This window comes from Peromyscus maniculatus, chromosome 7, assembly GCF_049852395.1.
Source record: "Peromyscus maniculatus bairdii isolate BWxNUB_F1_BW_parent chromosome 7, HU_Pman_BW_mat_3.1, whole genome shotgun sequence".
NCBI classification, from domain to species: domain Eukaryota; kingdom Metazoa; phylum Chordata; class Mammalia; order Rodentia; family Cricetidae; genus Peromyscus; species Peromyscus maniculatus.
Genome location: NC_134858.1, coordinates 106,408,304 through 106,423,574, shown reverse-complemented (window position 1 = coordinate 106,423,574; position 15,271 = coordinate 106,408,304). Strand labels below are relative to the sequence as shown.

Genomic DNA, 15,271 nt, shown 5'->3' with positions numbered 1-15,271 from the left:
TGTTCAAGACAAGTCTTACTATGCCTTGAACTTACTATGTAGCTCTGGCTGGCCTCAAAACTCTGAGATCCACCTGCCTCTGCCTCTCTCTGGAGTGGTGGGATTAAAGACATGTATCATCACAACCCATGTAACAAGAAAGCAGGCTGAGTAATCCAATGGGGAGCAAACCAGTTAAGTGTTCTTTCCTCCAGTCTCTTGCTTCAGTTCCTGCCTCTAGCTCCTGCTCTGGCTTCTCCTGATGATGAACTATATGTGACTTGTAAACTGAAATCAACCCTGTCCTTCCCAAGTTACTTTTGGTCATGGTGTTTACCACAGCAACAAAAAGCAAACAAGAACACTAGTCCAACCAACATTGGTCACTCCTTACAAGGAAGTAAAACAAGATTAACTAGGCCAGGCAGTGGTGGCACACACCTTTAATCCTAGCACCAGGGAGGCAGAGGCAGGCGGATCTCTGATTTGAGGCCAGCCTGGTCTACAGAGCTAATTCTAAGACAGCCAGGGCTGTTACACAGAAAAACCCTGTCCAAAAAAGAAAAAAAGAAAAGAAAAGAAAGGTATGTGCTTTTGCAGAGGACCTGGATTTTATTCCAAGCACTCACATGGTAGCTCACAACCAACCCTAACTCCAGTCCCAAGGGATCCTATACCCTTTTCTGACCTCTGTAGGTAGGCATCAGGTATACATGACTCATATAAATACATAAATATATTCAGGAAAATCATTTATATAAATTTTTAAAAATTATAATTAAAAACCATAGAGCTTTGTAAATGAGATAGACTCATAAACATACTTGTTACAGAGTTATATTTGATCCTTGAATCCCACAGTAGAAGAAGAGGACTGACTTGAAAGCTATAACAGCTAATGCTTATCTTTTTTGTACACACCACTGCCTGATCTATAAGGTCTAATAACAAAGAGCTATATTTTAATTCTTATATTCCCTATAATACTTAGCAGGATCAAAATAGCACTGAATAGATATGTATAAGATTAAGAAACTTAGGCTTTCCAAATAAACAGATATAAATGTGTTGTTGGTATATGAAGAAGGTTTTAGGTTTTTTTATTTTGTTTTGAGACAGGAGTCTCATGATGTAGTCATGGCCTGGAATTAACTATGTAGACCAGGCTGGTCTAGAACTCAGATCCACATGCCTCTACCTCCATATTTAGCCAAAGAGTTTGTTTTGTTTTGGGGACACTAGAACATGAACCAAGGACCTTGGATATGCTAGGTAAGAGCTCTGACCGAGTTACAATCCCTACCCTTACTTTGGTGGTGATGGCAGGAGGATCTCTGAGTCTGGTCTACAGAGTGATTACAGGACAGCCAGGGATATGTAGAGACCCTGTCTCCAAAAATTAAAAGAACAAAAGAACATACCCAGCCCAGATTAGCTTGAAACTCAAGGCCTTCTTGCCTCAATCTTCTGCTTACTGGTATTACACATGTACATTTGTTAGACATGGTTTTAACTTTTCTTGTTTGTTTGTTTTTTTCTTTCGAGACAGGGTTTCTCTGTGTAGCTTTGGAGCCTGTTCTGGAACTCTGTAGCCCAGGCTGGCCTAGAACTCATAGATATCCACCTGCCTCTGCCTCCTGGGTGATGGGATTAAAGGTATGTGCCACCACTGCCCGGCAGTTTTTAACTTTTTAACTTTTGCAAAGGACGCTATCAAATGTTCAGATAATAAAGTTAGACACTATTCTTCAAATTTACTAAGTTACTGCCCTTCTTTTCTGAGTCTTAAAGTCTCATTACTGAAACAGGAAATTACTTCTTTCCAAACAAGACCTACAAGTAAGTAGGAAGTATGTGTCAATCACTGTATTAAAATTTCTGTAGTTCTTACAGTCATATCTAAAACAAAGTCTGAATATCTATTTATTATCTCAGATATGACAAAGCTGTAAGATGAATATACCCTTAGAATATTCTAGAAAGCAGGCTTTTACCAAAATGAAGTTCATTATGAAAGACTAAAAGCTCTTGTTATTAACAGCTAAGCACCGAAGACTGAAAATACTTTTTTCATAAAGTAGAAGAGAATCAGTTACTCAAATAGGGTATTTTTCTTAAAAGGAAACCAATCTTTTTTTTCCTCTAACATTTTTTTCTTACATTGTAGGAAGCATTCCTATGAAAAAGAGAAAGGGCCTGGAAATCATGTTACTATTCCTTTATCTGATCTTGTCATAATCATAGTAAATTTACTGTATTTGGAGGTACATGTGAGCAGATCTGGAATAGATTAGCCAACACACTCCTACAAAGAGGTCCAGGTTGACTCTTCTCTGCTCATCACCACTGCCTGAAACACCACCATTATTCTACCTGACCAAATATTTCATTTAGATTTCAAATTCTGACATGTTTTTCACTAGGACACATCTATCACTTGACTACTCAACAAAACCAAACATCAGCTGCATAAGCAAGTTCTGTATACATCAGATACAATTTAGGTTTCACTAGAATCTGATTTTAGTTATAAACATATAGATGGCAACAGACTAGATGTCAGCGGTTTACAGCAATAGTTAATCAGCTCATTAGTTGAATCCCTACTTTCTCACTTTGGTGCTTTCAGCATCAGTTTCCTTTATTTGTCAGATGATGGTAACAGAAATATTACAAAACACAGCCAGGGAGATGGTTCAGAGGGTAAAGGCTGGCCTTGACCTATTCATTCTGGCACCTCTACCCCCAAGTGCTAAGAATACTGGCATATCATACCTGGCTCTTCTAGAACTTAAATTATTAGCTGGATAATTTTAATGACTTTTTAGATTCTACATAGATAATACTTCTTCTTTTTGGTTTTTCCAGACAGGATTTCTCTGTGTAATAGTCCTGGCTGTCCTAGAATTTGCTTATGGAGACCGGGCTAGCCTCAAACTTACAGAGATCCGCCTGTATCTGCCTCCCAAGTGCTGGGATTAATATTTTTTAACACTGACAGCCTATCTATCTCTTCAATGATTTTTGGCTTATTTTTGACATATCAGAAGCCAACAAAGACATCTGAGGTGGTCTTAGTTAGTAATGAATGCATTAAAGACATTTATTAGCCAAACATTATCAGCAGGCACAAAACAGTTCTCTAGCCAAGCAGCAGAAGTGGAAATAATTCATCTGAATTACTATGCCTCTGCAGGATCAAGATTTTAGGAAGATAATGAATAAATTTCCATGTAGATAAAATAACAGTAGCTTTAAAAATGACTAATTCAGCATACTTAAGATAATTATAATTTTACCTCATGTATCTTCAAAAGGCTAATTATGCAGAAAAAACAGCTATGATTACAGCAAGCTTTCTACCATTTCTAGACACTTGGACACCAAACAAAATGCAAAACAATCTCATTTTTCAAGGGCTCAGTAATGAGGTTGGGGTGCAGTTCAGCAGCAGTGCTCCCTTCTGGCCTATGTGGAAAGCCTTGGGTTTGAACCTTAGCACTACAAAAAATAAAGTGAAACCTCTAATATACAGGATATAACATTAAAAACGGAGGCTATAACTTATCCTGTTGACATTATTTCAAGTGTGTTGTAATTCTGAGACTTTATCTTTCAAACATGTATGCTAAAATGTATACATCTTAAGTTTTTTTTCCTCTAAATCAAAAGATAATACGTATGATGCTGATGACTATTAGAAAAACAAAAGTTGCTGGGTGTGGTGGCGCACACCTTTAATCCCAGCACTGGGAGGCAGAGGCAGGCAGATCTCTGTGAGTTCAAGGCCAGCCTGGGCTACAAGAGTCAATTCCAGGAATGGTTCCAAAGCTACACAGAAAAACTGTCTCAATAAATAAATAAAAACATCTTGATTGAATTCTGGGTAGAGTGTTGACTGCAGACAAGAAAATAACCAAAAATTCTGGAGACATTAGAATTCTAAAACCCACAGCCTGTAACTACTATTGCCAACACAATAAAGTATCTATCCTTCCCTACTGGTTAAGCCCATGCTTAGAGCTCCATTGTATTTCAAGGCCTTTCCTCAGCTCCCAATGTACACCAAGCCATTTAGTGCTTTCTTGAAGCACCTCACACTTCTATCAGCCTCACATATCATGTTCCTCCAGGGTTTTCTTTTGCCAAAACCTATTAACATAAGAACATTATCTGTCTTGTTCACCATCACTGGACAAGTACATAATAGGCAGTACTCAAATCAATCAAACAAATCTGTGTGTGTGCCTGTGTGTGGCGAGTGCACTTGAGTGTGCAGGTACAGGAACCCAAAGCACGCCTTCCTTTACTGCTCTGTCTCCGCCTTAGTGCCTTGAGACGGGGGTCTCTTACTCAACTGGAAGCTCACTCTTTTCACCAGGCTGGCTGGCCCAGGAGCTCCTAGGATCTACATATATCTGCATCTGCCCCCTCACCACCCTGCTAGGGTTATAAGCTAGCATAGTCATGCTTGGATTTTTTTCTCTCTTCCATGGGTGTATGTCTGTATTTCCTGTGAAAGCATTCTTACCCACTGAACTATTTCTCTAGCTATGAACAAACAAAGTTTTAGAATCAAACAATCCTTATATAGTCAATCGATGGCACAACAGATTCATTTTTAAATTTATTATGGGTCAGTGAAAAAATGCCTAAAAAAATTTGTTTGGGCTGGAGAGGAGGCTCAGAGGTTAAGAGCACTGGCTGTTCTTCCAGAGGTCCTGAGTTCAATTGCCAGCAACCACATGGTGGCTCACAACCATCTGTAGTAAGATCTGGCAAAACACTGTATATTGTAATAAATAAATAATATATTTAAAATTTTTTTTTTAAATAGGTGTGTTCATGTATGCAGGAGCACGTGGAGGCCAGAGATCAACCTCAGCTGTCATTCTTCAGGAGTCTTACTACTTTGTTTTTGAAACAAGATCTCTCACTGGGTCCTGGGGCTTATCCATTTCAGAAAGGCTGACTGGTCCGAGAGGCCCAGGGAACAACTGCCTGTCTCTGCCTCCCTCCATGCTGGCGTTACAAGTGTAAGCAGCCATTTTCATCTTTTTATGTGGCACTGGGGACTGAGCTCAGGCCTTCTCATGCAGCAAGCACTTTACTGAGCCCCATGGCATACAGACCAGGGACACTCCTGTAATTCTACAATGAGAATGTTGATAATGAAAGATTCAGAGTCTGAGGTTAGTACTGGTTGTTCTTCGAGAGGATCCAGGTTTGATTCCTAGCACCCACATGGCAGCTTTTAACTACCTAATTCCAGTTTCATGTTATCTGGTGCCCTCTTCTGGCATCTGCAGGTATTGCATAAACAGTGCAAAGACATACATGAAGACAAAAACACCAACATACAAAAAAACACTTTTGAAGACACTGCAAAAATAAATAAAGCAGAAGGAAGGTAATAAAAGGAAAAGAGAGAAGGGGATTACCATACATGATTGAATAAGAAAAGTAGCCAGTGACCCCCCCAAAAAAAGAGAGACAAATCAGGTGTGATAGCCCATGCCTATAATGCTGGCACTTGAGAGGGTAAGGCAGAAAGAAGAATTGCCGAGACTGCAAGGCTACAGTGAGTTCTAGGAGAGCTTATGTTACTATGGGAAATCCAGTCTTAGGACACAAGTACAAGACAGGAAGTCTTGCAAAAGTCAAAATGAAAAAGTAAAAATAGTATTATTAGTAAGCAGCTTAGTAGGTAGAGGTGCCTACCACTAGGCATGTGACCTGCCTTTGATCACATGGAAGAAGGAAATCAACTCCCCACAAGTTATCTTCTGTGAATTACAGGACAGCCAGAGTCACATAAGGAGAACCTTTCTCAAAAATAAAAAATAGCCAGGCAGTCATGGTGCATGCCTTTAATTCCAGAACTTGAGAGGCAGAGGCAGGTGAATCTGAGTTTGAAGCCAGCCAGGTCTACAGAGTGAGTTCCAGGATGGCCAGGGCTGCACAGAGAAACCCTGTCTTGAAAAACAAACAAAAACCGATGGGCAGTGGTGGGGCACGCCTTTAATCCCAGCACTCACAAGGCAGAGGCAGGGGAATCTCTGAGTTTGAGGCCAGCAGTTCCAGGAGAACCATGGCTACACAGAGAAACCCTGTCTCAAAAAAACCAAAAAGAGAAGGAAGGAAGGAAGGAAGGAAGGAAAAAGGAGTGGATAAGCAAGATATAGAAGCTTAAGATGAAAAGACTTATTTTCTAGGGGCTGGTAAGATGGGTCAGTTAGTAAAGCACTTGCAGTACAAACCTGAGAACCAGAGTCTGAAGCTGTAACACCCACATAAAAAGGACGACATGACATGTGCCCGCAGTCAACTGAAAAGTGAAGACACGAGGCCCCAGGTGTCTGCTGGCCAGCCAGTGACACCAAATGGAAAACTCCAGAAAGGCAAGGCCAAGTGTGCTGGCACACAGTCCCAGCACCTAGGAGGCAGAGGCAGGCACATCTGTTCTAGGTCAACCAGGGGCTACACAGTAAGACCATGTCTTTAAAAAAGAAAAAGAAAGAAAAAAAACGCAAATAAAGGAATTAAAATTCCAAACAGAGAGGACAGTCTTTGTTTTCTTCAGATGTGTTCCTTTATAGTTTTTTAGTAACCATTTATCAAATAAGTCAAGATAAAACCACAAACTACTTTTATCACTCGTCACTCCATGACAAAGATTTCAAAGTTAACCAAATCCAGCAGCAAGATATGTTCACTGCTAGGCAGCTGAAGCAGAAAGACCGTGAGTTCAAGACTAGCCTGACCTATCCAAGATCCTATCTTTTTTTTTTTTTTTTTTTTGGTTTTTCGAGACAGGGTTTCTCTGTGTAGCTTTGCGCCTTTCCTGGAACTCACTTGGTAGCCCAGGCTGGCCTCGAACTCACAAAGATCCGCCTGGCTCTGCCTCCCGAGTGCTGGGATTAAAGGCGTGCGCCACCACCGCCCGCTGATCCTATCTTTTTTTTTAAAAAAAAAAAAAAAAAGGAACAAAAGGCAAGCAAGAAAGGAGACAGGACCTGGGAGCTGTCTCAGTGGGTTAAGATGACCACCATTGAGGCTGATGGAAGGAGAGGACCAACTCGTGCATTTTGTCCTGATTACCACATTCCTCCCAAAATACATATAAACAAATAGAAAGAAAATGGAGTTGGTGGCTCATCAGATAAAGGCCTTGCTTTTTTTTTTTTTTTTTTTCTTCAAGACAGGGTGACAGGGTTTCTCTGTGTAGCTTTGCGCCTTTCCTGGAACTCACTTGGTAGCCCAGGCTGGCCTCGAACTCACAGAGATCTGCCTGGCTCTGCCTCCCGAGTGCTGGGAGATAAAGGTCCTTGCTATCAAGCCTGATGACCTTTAATTCAATCCCTGGTACTCACCTGGTAGAAGGAGAGAACTGACTTCCACAGTTGTCCTCTGACATACAAGTAATAGAAAAAATGTAAATGCCCTCAAGATTGGAGGACAAGAGAATCACTAATAGTAATTATTCATAGTACTCACAGTTCCACAAATTTTGTATTAATAATGATCTCTTGGTATGAGGAAAGGAAATACAGCAAGAAGTATTTACTTACATACCTTACAAAGACGCTGAAAACCACACAGCTTCCGTGACAGTGGTTGTACAAAGTAGCTGGAGGTTCTCAGATGCAAGGCTATAAAATTAAGAAAAATAAGTTCATTTTATAATGACAAAAACAAACAATGTAAAATAAATGTCAGTCCAGACAGGAAAATGCGCAGGACTACTCATCAGCATTTGAAGTACTCTTCAATGACATCCTCGGCCTGAGATTCTCTGCCATGGCCCTTAACCACTACACAACCACAGCCCACCACTTCATGGCAGTGGTTATCAACCTTCCCAATGCTGCGGACCGTCTAGAATAACTCATGTTCACGTGCTGTGGTGACCCCCAACCATAGAATTATTTCGTTGCTACTTTGCTACTTTATCATTGTAATTTTAGTACCATTATGAATCATAATGTACCTATTTCTGGAGTTTTGTCAAAGGGGTCAAGACCCACAGGTTGGAAACTGCTGCTTTATGCCCCAACCCAATTAATTTTGCAGAGGCCTACCCATTCCACGACTTTTTTTTTTTTTTGGTCACTGTTGTTATCAACCTCAATTGAGTAGATTTGCTGCCCAACCCAAACGACCTCCACTAACTTGAGACACACACAGACTCATCACAATTAGATGCAAGCATATAAAGTGGGCTTGGCACTGGTATAAAGCTTTGGTAGCTTCAAGAATTCAACCTGCAGTCAGGCAGTAATGGCGCACGCCTTTAATCCCAGCACTCTGGAGGCAGAGGAAGGCAGATCTCGGTGGGTTCAAGGGCAGCCTGGTCTACAGAGGGAGTCCCAGGACAGCCAAGGCTTTCCAGAGAAACCCTGTCTTGAAAATCCAAAAGAATTCCACCTGCTAAGCCATCATTGATGAAGGCAGTCTTCAGCGCCTCTTGTAAAGCAGTATTAAGGTCATTACACCTCTAGACGCAACACTTTCCTTGGCTACAGTGGTAGGATGTGGGTGAAACCAAATATTGAACACACTGGACCTTTTGCTCAACTTAGTGGTATCAAGGGAAAAGCTAATTTCCAACAAACATCATAAAATATATCATTTATACCATCCGTAACCTTTTTTTTTTTTTTTAATTACTTTTGGCCAGGTGTGGTGTCACATGCTTTTAATCCCAGCAGACACGGACAGATCTGAGAATTTGAGGACAGCCTAGTCTATGAGTGAATTCCAGAACAGCCAGGACTATACAAAGAAACCATGTCTTGGAGGGAAAAATAAATAAAAATAAAACTTTTAAAATATATTTTTAGTTGAAGGCATGGCATGATGGCACACATCTATAATCTCAGACTCAGGAAGCAGAGGCAATGTGGATGTCTGTGAGTTCCAGGTCAGCCAGGGCTACATAGAAACCCTGCCTGACTGGCGGTGGCGGCACATGCCTTTAATCCCAGCACTCTTGAGGCAGAGGCAGATGGATCTCTGTGAGTTGGAGGCCAGCCTGGGATACAGAGTGAGTTCCAGGACAGGCTCCAAAGCGAGAAACCCTGCCTCAAAAAAACAAAAAAGAAGCCCTGCCTCAAAAAAAAAAAAAAAAAAAAAAAAAAAAAAAACCACACACACAAAAAACCCAAACAGATTAAAAAAGAAAAGATTTTAAACTGAAATAGAATTACATAACTTTCCCCCCTCCCATGCACCCAACCCCTAAAGTTGATAGCCTTTATTATTGTTACATACATAGATGTATGTATATGTATGCACAAATATATAACTACAACCTTCTGAGTCTTTTTGTCGTTGTGTGGACACTGTTTCAGAGCTGGCCACTTCTGCAATGAATAACCAACAAGGAAGGCTAAGTCTCCCTCTCCCAGCAGTCATTAGTTGCCTTAATTCTTTGTCTAAGGTATGACCCCATGAATTTTTCCCCTTCCATGTTAGCATGTCCACTGATATTGCTTTCAACCTTATTTTTCAAATATAATACATGCTGTCCTTTTAGAGTAAAACAGATAATTCTATATACAAATTTCCCCAATTAAGAAAAAACTTTTTTATATTTATTTAATTATCTTGTGTGGTGAGGAAGGTCAGAGGATGACTGGGGGGAGTCAGTTCTCTTGCATTATATGGTTCTCAGGAATTAAAATCAGGGTTCCCATGGCAATCACCTTTACTTGCTGAGATACCTCAACTGGTCTGTACCAATGCTTTTTTTTTCTTTTTTGTAATAGAATCTCACTGCATAGCCCTGCTTGGCCTGGAAACTCAGTACATATACAAAGACAGCCTTAAACTCTAGAGATCCCTCTACCTCTGAAGTGTTGGAATTAAAGAAGTGAACTACTATATTCAACTCCAAAGTTTCATGACAATATTACTTTCTCCCCAATTATTTGTATGTGTGTATACATACATGTGAATGTGTATGAGCAAATGCTACAGTGCACATCTAGAGAGATCAGAGTATGGCATATGGGAGTTGATTTCCTTAAATTCCAACACATGGGAGCCAGTCGTGGCGCACGCCTTTAATCCCAGCACTCGGGAGGCAGAGGCAGGTGGATCTCTGTGAGTTCAAGGTCAGCTTGGGCTACAGAGTAAGTTCAAGGGGCTGGAGAGATGGCTCAGCCGTTAAAGGCTAGGCTCACAACCAGACTGAGTTCCAGGAAAGGCGCAAAGCTACAGAGAAAAAAACCTTGTCTCGAGAAACCAAAAAACATGTGGGTCCCCAGGACAGAACTCCAGTGGTCAGGCTTGGTGGCAGATACCTTTACCTACTGAGCCACTTTGTTGGCTCTGTTATACAAAATCTTTTTTTTTCTTTTCTTTTTTATGTACATTCGTGTTTTGCCTGAAATTATATATGTACACATGTGTGCCTGGTGCCCTGAGAGGTCAGAAGAGGACATCAGATCTCATGGAACTAGAGTTATAGATGTTTGAGAGCTGCCATATAGGTACAAATAACTGAACCCAAGTCCACTGCAGGAGTAGTATGTGCTCTTAATCACTGAGTGTCTCTCCAGTCCCCCATTGTATAAATCTTTAATTACTTTACAAGTGCCCTGTGCCGGCTAGTTTTATGTCAACTTGACACAATCTACAGTCATCAAAGAGGAAGGAACCTCAGTTGAGAAAATGCTTTCATAAGATTCAGCTGCAGGGAGCCCGGCATGGTGGGGACACGCCTTTAACCCTAGGGAGGCAGAGGCAGGCAGATCTCTGTGAGTTCAAGGCCAGCCTGGTCTACAAAGCCAATTCCAGGACAGCCAGGGCTATACACAGAGAAACCTGGGGTGGGTGTGTATGCGTGTGGCATTATTCAGCTGCATGCAAACATGTAGGGCACTTTCTTAATTGATGGAGGAGGGCCTAGTCCACTGAGAATGAGGACACCTCTGGGCTGGTGGGTCCTGAATTCTATAAGAAAGCAGGCTTAGCCAGGCGGAAGTGGCGCACGCCTTTAATCCCAGCACTCGGGAGGCAGAGCCAGGCGGATCTCTGTGAGTTTGAGGCCAGCCTGGGCTACCAAGTGAGCTCCAAGAAAGGCGCAAAGCTACGCAGAGAAACCCTGTCTCGAAAAAAAACAAACAAACAAACAAAAAAAAAAAAAAAAGGAAAGCAAGCAAACAAGCAGCATAAGCAGCCCCCTCATGGCCTCCACATCAGCTCCTGCCTCCAATGGACTCTGAGGTGTAAGCCAAATAAGCCCTTTCCTCCAAGTTGCTTTTGGATCCCATGTTTCATCACAGCAATAGAAACCCTAAGGTTTCTAGTCCTTGTTGTTTTCTTCTGAGATAAAATATTTTATGTAGCTGAAGCTGGCCTCAAATTTGGAACAATCCTCCCGCTTCAGCCGCCTTCCTGAGAGCTGGGATTGCAGGCATGCATGAAAACTGGTCAGGCTATTAAGTTTTGTTGCTGTCTTAATGTGTATACATGTTTTGCCTGCATGTGTATATCTGTGCACCACTTGCATGCTTGATGCCCCAGGAAGTCAAAATGTGTCAGATATCCTGGAACTGGAGTTATAGATGACAAAGAGCCACAATGTGTGTGTGCTGGGAATCAAATCTGGATCCTCTGCAAGTATAGTAAGTGCTTTCTAACAGCCCAGCCATCATCATTCCGGCCTGCCAACTTCCCCTCTATATTAAAAAACAAAAACACAACAACAAAAAAGGGGTTGTAACTTTAACTCCACTGAGTATAAATCCAAGCCACTCAGGAGATAAGAGACAGGAAAATCAGAAGATTCTAAGCCAGCCTCACAAAAAGCCAGAATAGTCACACACATCTGTAATGCCTGAACCCAGGGAGAGAGAGAGGCAGGAGGATCAAGAATTTTTTTAAATTATTTATTTTTGTTTTGTGTGCATTCGTGTTTTGCCTGCATATATGTCTGTGTGGGAATGACGATCCAAGGGAATTGGAGTTACAGACAGTTGTGAGCTGCCATGTGGTTGCTGGGAATTGAACCCGGGTCTTCTGGAAGAACAGCCAGTGCTCTTAACCACAGAGCCATCTCTCTAGTCTCAAGGACGAAGAAATCTAAGGTCATTCTTGGCTACGTACCCAGTTTTAAGTCAGCCCAGGTTCCATGAGACCCTGTCTCAAAAAATTTTTTTTTTTCAGACCATATTATTCCCCAACTTCAAAACAGAACAACGAATATAACACCTTATAAGCATCTTATCTCAGAACAATCCCAAAGCCAGACAAAGCCTGGTGGCTCATTCCGGAGGCTAAGACAAGAGGACTGCCAGGGGTCAAAAGGCCTAAGCTACACAGTGAGTTCTAGGCCAGTGTAAGGGCTCCAAACAAAAAGAACAAACCCGATGGGTATGGTGGCACAGGCCTTTAATCCCAGCACTCCAGAGGCAGAAGCAAGCAGATCTCTGAGTGCAAGGCCAGCCCTGGTCTTCAGAGTTTTCCAGGACAGCCAAGGATATACAGAGAAATCCTGTCTTGAAAAATAACACAAAACAAACGACCCCAAAAAATAAAATAACAAACCCAAAGCATTTCTTATATCCTAAAGATACTACATGATCTGACCTCTGCTCATCTCTCTCATTTTGCCTCCCACTAATTCATTAGCTGCTTGTTCTCCTCTTGGATTTAAGATACTATCATAAATAAACTTGAATATATTTACTCTACCTACCCCGACAGGGGATGTTAGTAATATCAGCACTTGGGAGGTGGAAGCAAAGGACTGACATGAGTTTAAGCCCAACCTAGCTCTATTAGCAAGATCCCTTCTCAAAGGATACCCCAACCTCTTTCCCCAAATCAAGTTCAGTTTGGTGTGAACTGCACTAGTTACAATTAATAGTGCTGTATCTCATACTTTGATCACTTAGTATAAAAGGGCAGTCAGAAGAAAAATTTTAAGTACCCCTAGAATCATTTGGCGCAAACACCAATAAAGTGAAACCAACATCCAGAAGAGGCAGCTTTATTGCCTACCTTGTTTTCACTCACATGGTCTGCATAATTAATATACAAACCTTCACTTAAAATACGGCAGCATCATACGTTAAAACGATTTAGGAATGGTGGTTTACACCTGTAATCCTGCACTAGGGAGACTGAAGCAGGAGAACTATCTCAATTGTGAGGCCAGCCTGGACTACAGAGTGTCAAGCCAGACAGAGATACATATAAGACTGTCTCAAAAATCAAACAAGAAGTCACTTGAAATAGGGACTTTACAGCTGGGTGGAGATGGTAAATGCCTTTAATCCCAGCATTTGGGAGGCAAAGGCAGGCAGGATCTTTGAGTTTGAGACCAGCCTGGTCTACAGAACAAGTTCCAGGGTAGCCAGGGTTACACAGAGGAACCCTACTGGGGGGGGAGGGTAATAGGGATTTTACAATAACTACCTTCAAACTACTTTTGAAATTTATTGTCAGAAATATCTAGTGTCACCAAAACACACCAGTAAGATACATGTCTAAAGGTTGTAAGCTAGGCATGGTAGCTCACACCTGCAACCTCAGCACTTAGGACAAAGAACTACTGCAAGTTCAAGGCCAGCCTGGGCTACACAGTGAGTTTCCAGGCCAGCCTCACCTATAGAGTGAAAACTCTGTCTCATAAAAGTAATAAAATACGGTACATATGGGCCTGATGGCATAGGCCTGTAATTCCAGTTACTGGGGAGACTGAGGAAGACTGAAAGTTCAAATCTAGCCTAGGTTGCAGATGAGTTCATGGTCATACCCTGACAGTGTAATGAGACTATCTCAAAACAAAAGTAAAATCAGGGTCGGGGATATACTTCAGTAGCAGAGCCCTTGCCGAGTATGTGTAATGCCCTGGGTTCAAGCCTCAGGCTGAAAAGTAATCAACTCGTTAATTAAAATACAGAGAGGCTAATAGTATAGCTAAGCAGTAGAATGCTTGACTAGCATCAAAGTTGGGTTCAATTCCCAGAACCACAAAATTAGATAAGTAACATATTTATCACTAATGATTGGGTGTAACAACTGAGGTCCACTGGACAGAAGCATAAAGAAGAGAGGATATTATTAGGAATCCCCCTCCCTTTTTTCTGAGACAGGATTTTGTAATATAGCCCAGGCTGGCCTCAAATCAACAATCCTCTCATCTCCTAGAGTGCTTTGATTATAGGTTTGTTACCTGATCTGCTTCCAATTTTTAAATTCTGCATTTATGAGCAATTTGTCATCATTGCTAGTAGTTATAATGCAGCGGAACCAAAAGTACTGTCTATAGAAATCCACTGATCTCAAATTAGTCTTTCAATGAGGTTAACCAATCTCTTGGCTCTTTAGGACGCATCAAAGGAATAGTTTTAACACTCAATCTCCTCTTCTTACTACTTCGACTCCACCCCATGGACTAAGAAACACTTGAAGACTTTACTCTTCTAATAATTTACACCCCTAATAGGCCAGGATGGACTTTTAAACGAAGTTAACGGTGGACAGAGAAAGTATAAGGACTCTGAAAACACTCCAACCCACTGCACACATGTGCACACATCACTGCTCACTTGATGCATGCAGACTCGCACCAGTCCCAACTGAAATCAAAAGGGCCTACAGCGGCTGAGAACACTCTAGGAGGGCCTCATTATGTTGTCTTTGCTGACAGTGAACTCTTGGAGGCTGGATCCTCAGGAAAACTAACAAACTCAAAGGCAAGGCTAAGAAAGGACTACGTAAAACAACTTGAAATTCATTTGGTAAATGGGCTGACCAGATTCTCCCTAAATATGCACAATTTGCAAGGTGAAGAAGAGCAGGAGTGTAAACGGCAACTCCTGATTTTAGCTGGGAGTACACAAGAATACTTCACAGAAAAATAGTTCTAGTCTACCAGACATATGACCTTCAAAAATTTTAAGTCTCACCAGGAATGGTGGCACACACCCAGTGACCCCAGCACTATTCAGAAAGAAGCATGATGCAGGAGCATTATGAAAATTAGAGGCCAGCTACATCTACAGAAAAAGTGCTAGGGCTCAAGTCAGACCCTGTGTTCATTTCTTTTAAGTCTTAGGCAGGAAGTTTTGTCATTATCTGCCCAATGTTCTCTCTGCAGAGTACTAATAAACCTTTCTCTTGAAAAGAGCCCCTGGGCTCAGTCTCTACACCTACAAACAGAGTCGGCCTATAATCCTGAAGGTTTTTTTTTTCTATACTACACCTAACGGGGGAAAATATCGGCAGATTAGATATATTCCCCTTCTCTTCTTCCTGGAGATTTCTGGGTAGAGGC

At 41.5% G+C, this 15,271-nt stretch overlaps 1 protein-coding gene across 3 annotated transcripts in view; it reads right to left on the bottom strand.

The window, feature by feature from the left end:
• The window catches only part of Rhoa (ras homolog family member A), a 31,570-nt gene that overhangs the window by 14,415 nt on the left and 1,884 nt on the right, over nt 1-15,271 (bottom strand). For all 3 annotated transcript variants that reach the window (XM_042281652.2, XM_076577024.1, XM_076577025.1), the window contains one exon: nt 7,555-7,631. The gene's annotated coding sequence lies outside the window, so the exon portion shown is untranslated. The remainder of the gene's footprint in view (nt 1-7,554; nt 7,632-15,271) is intronic.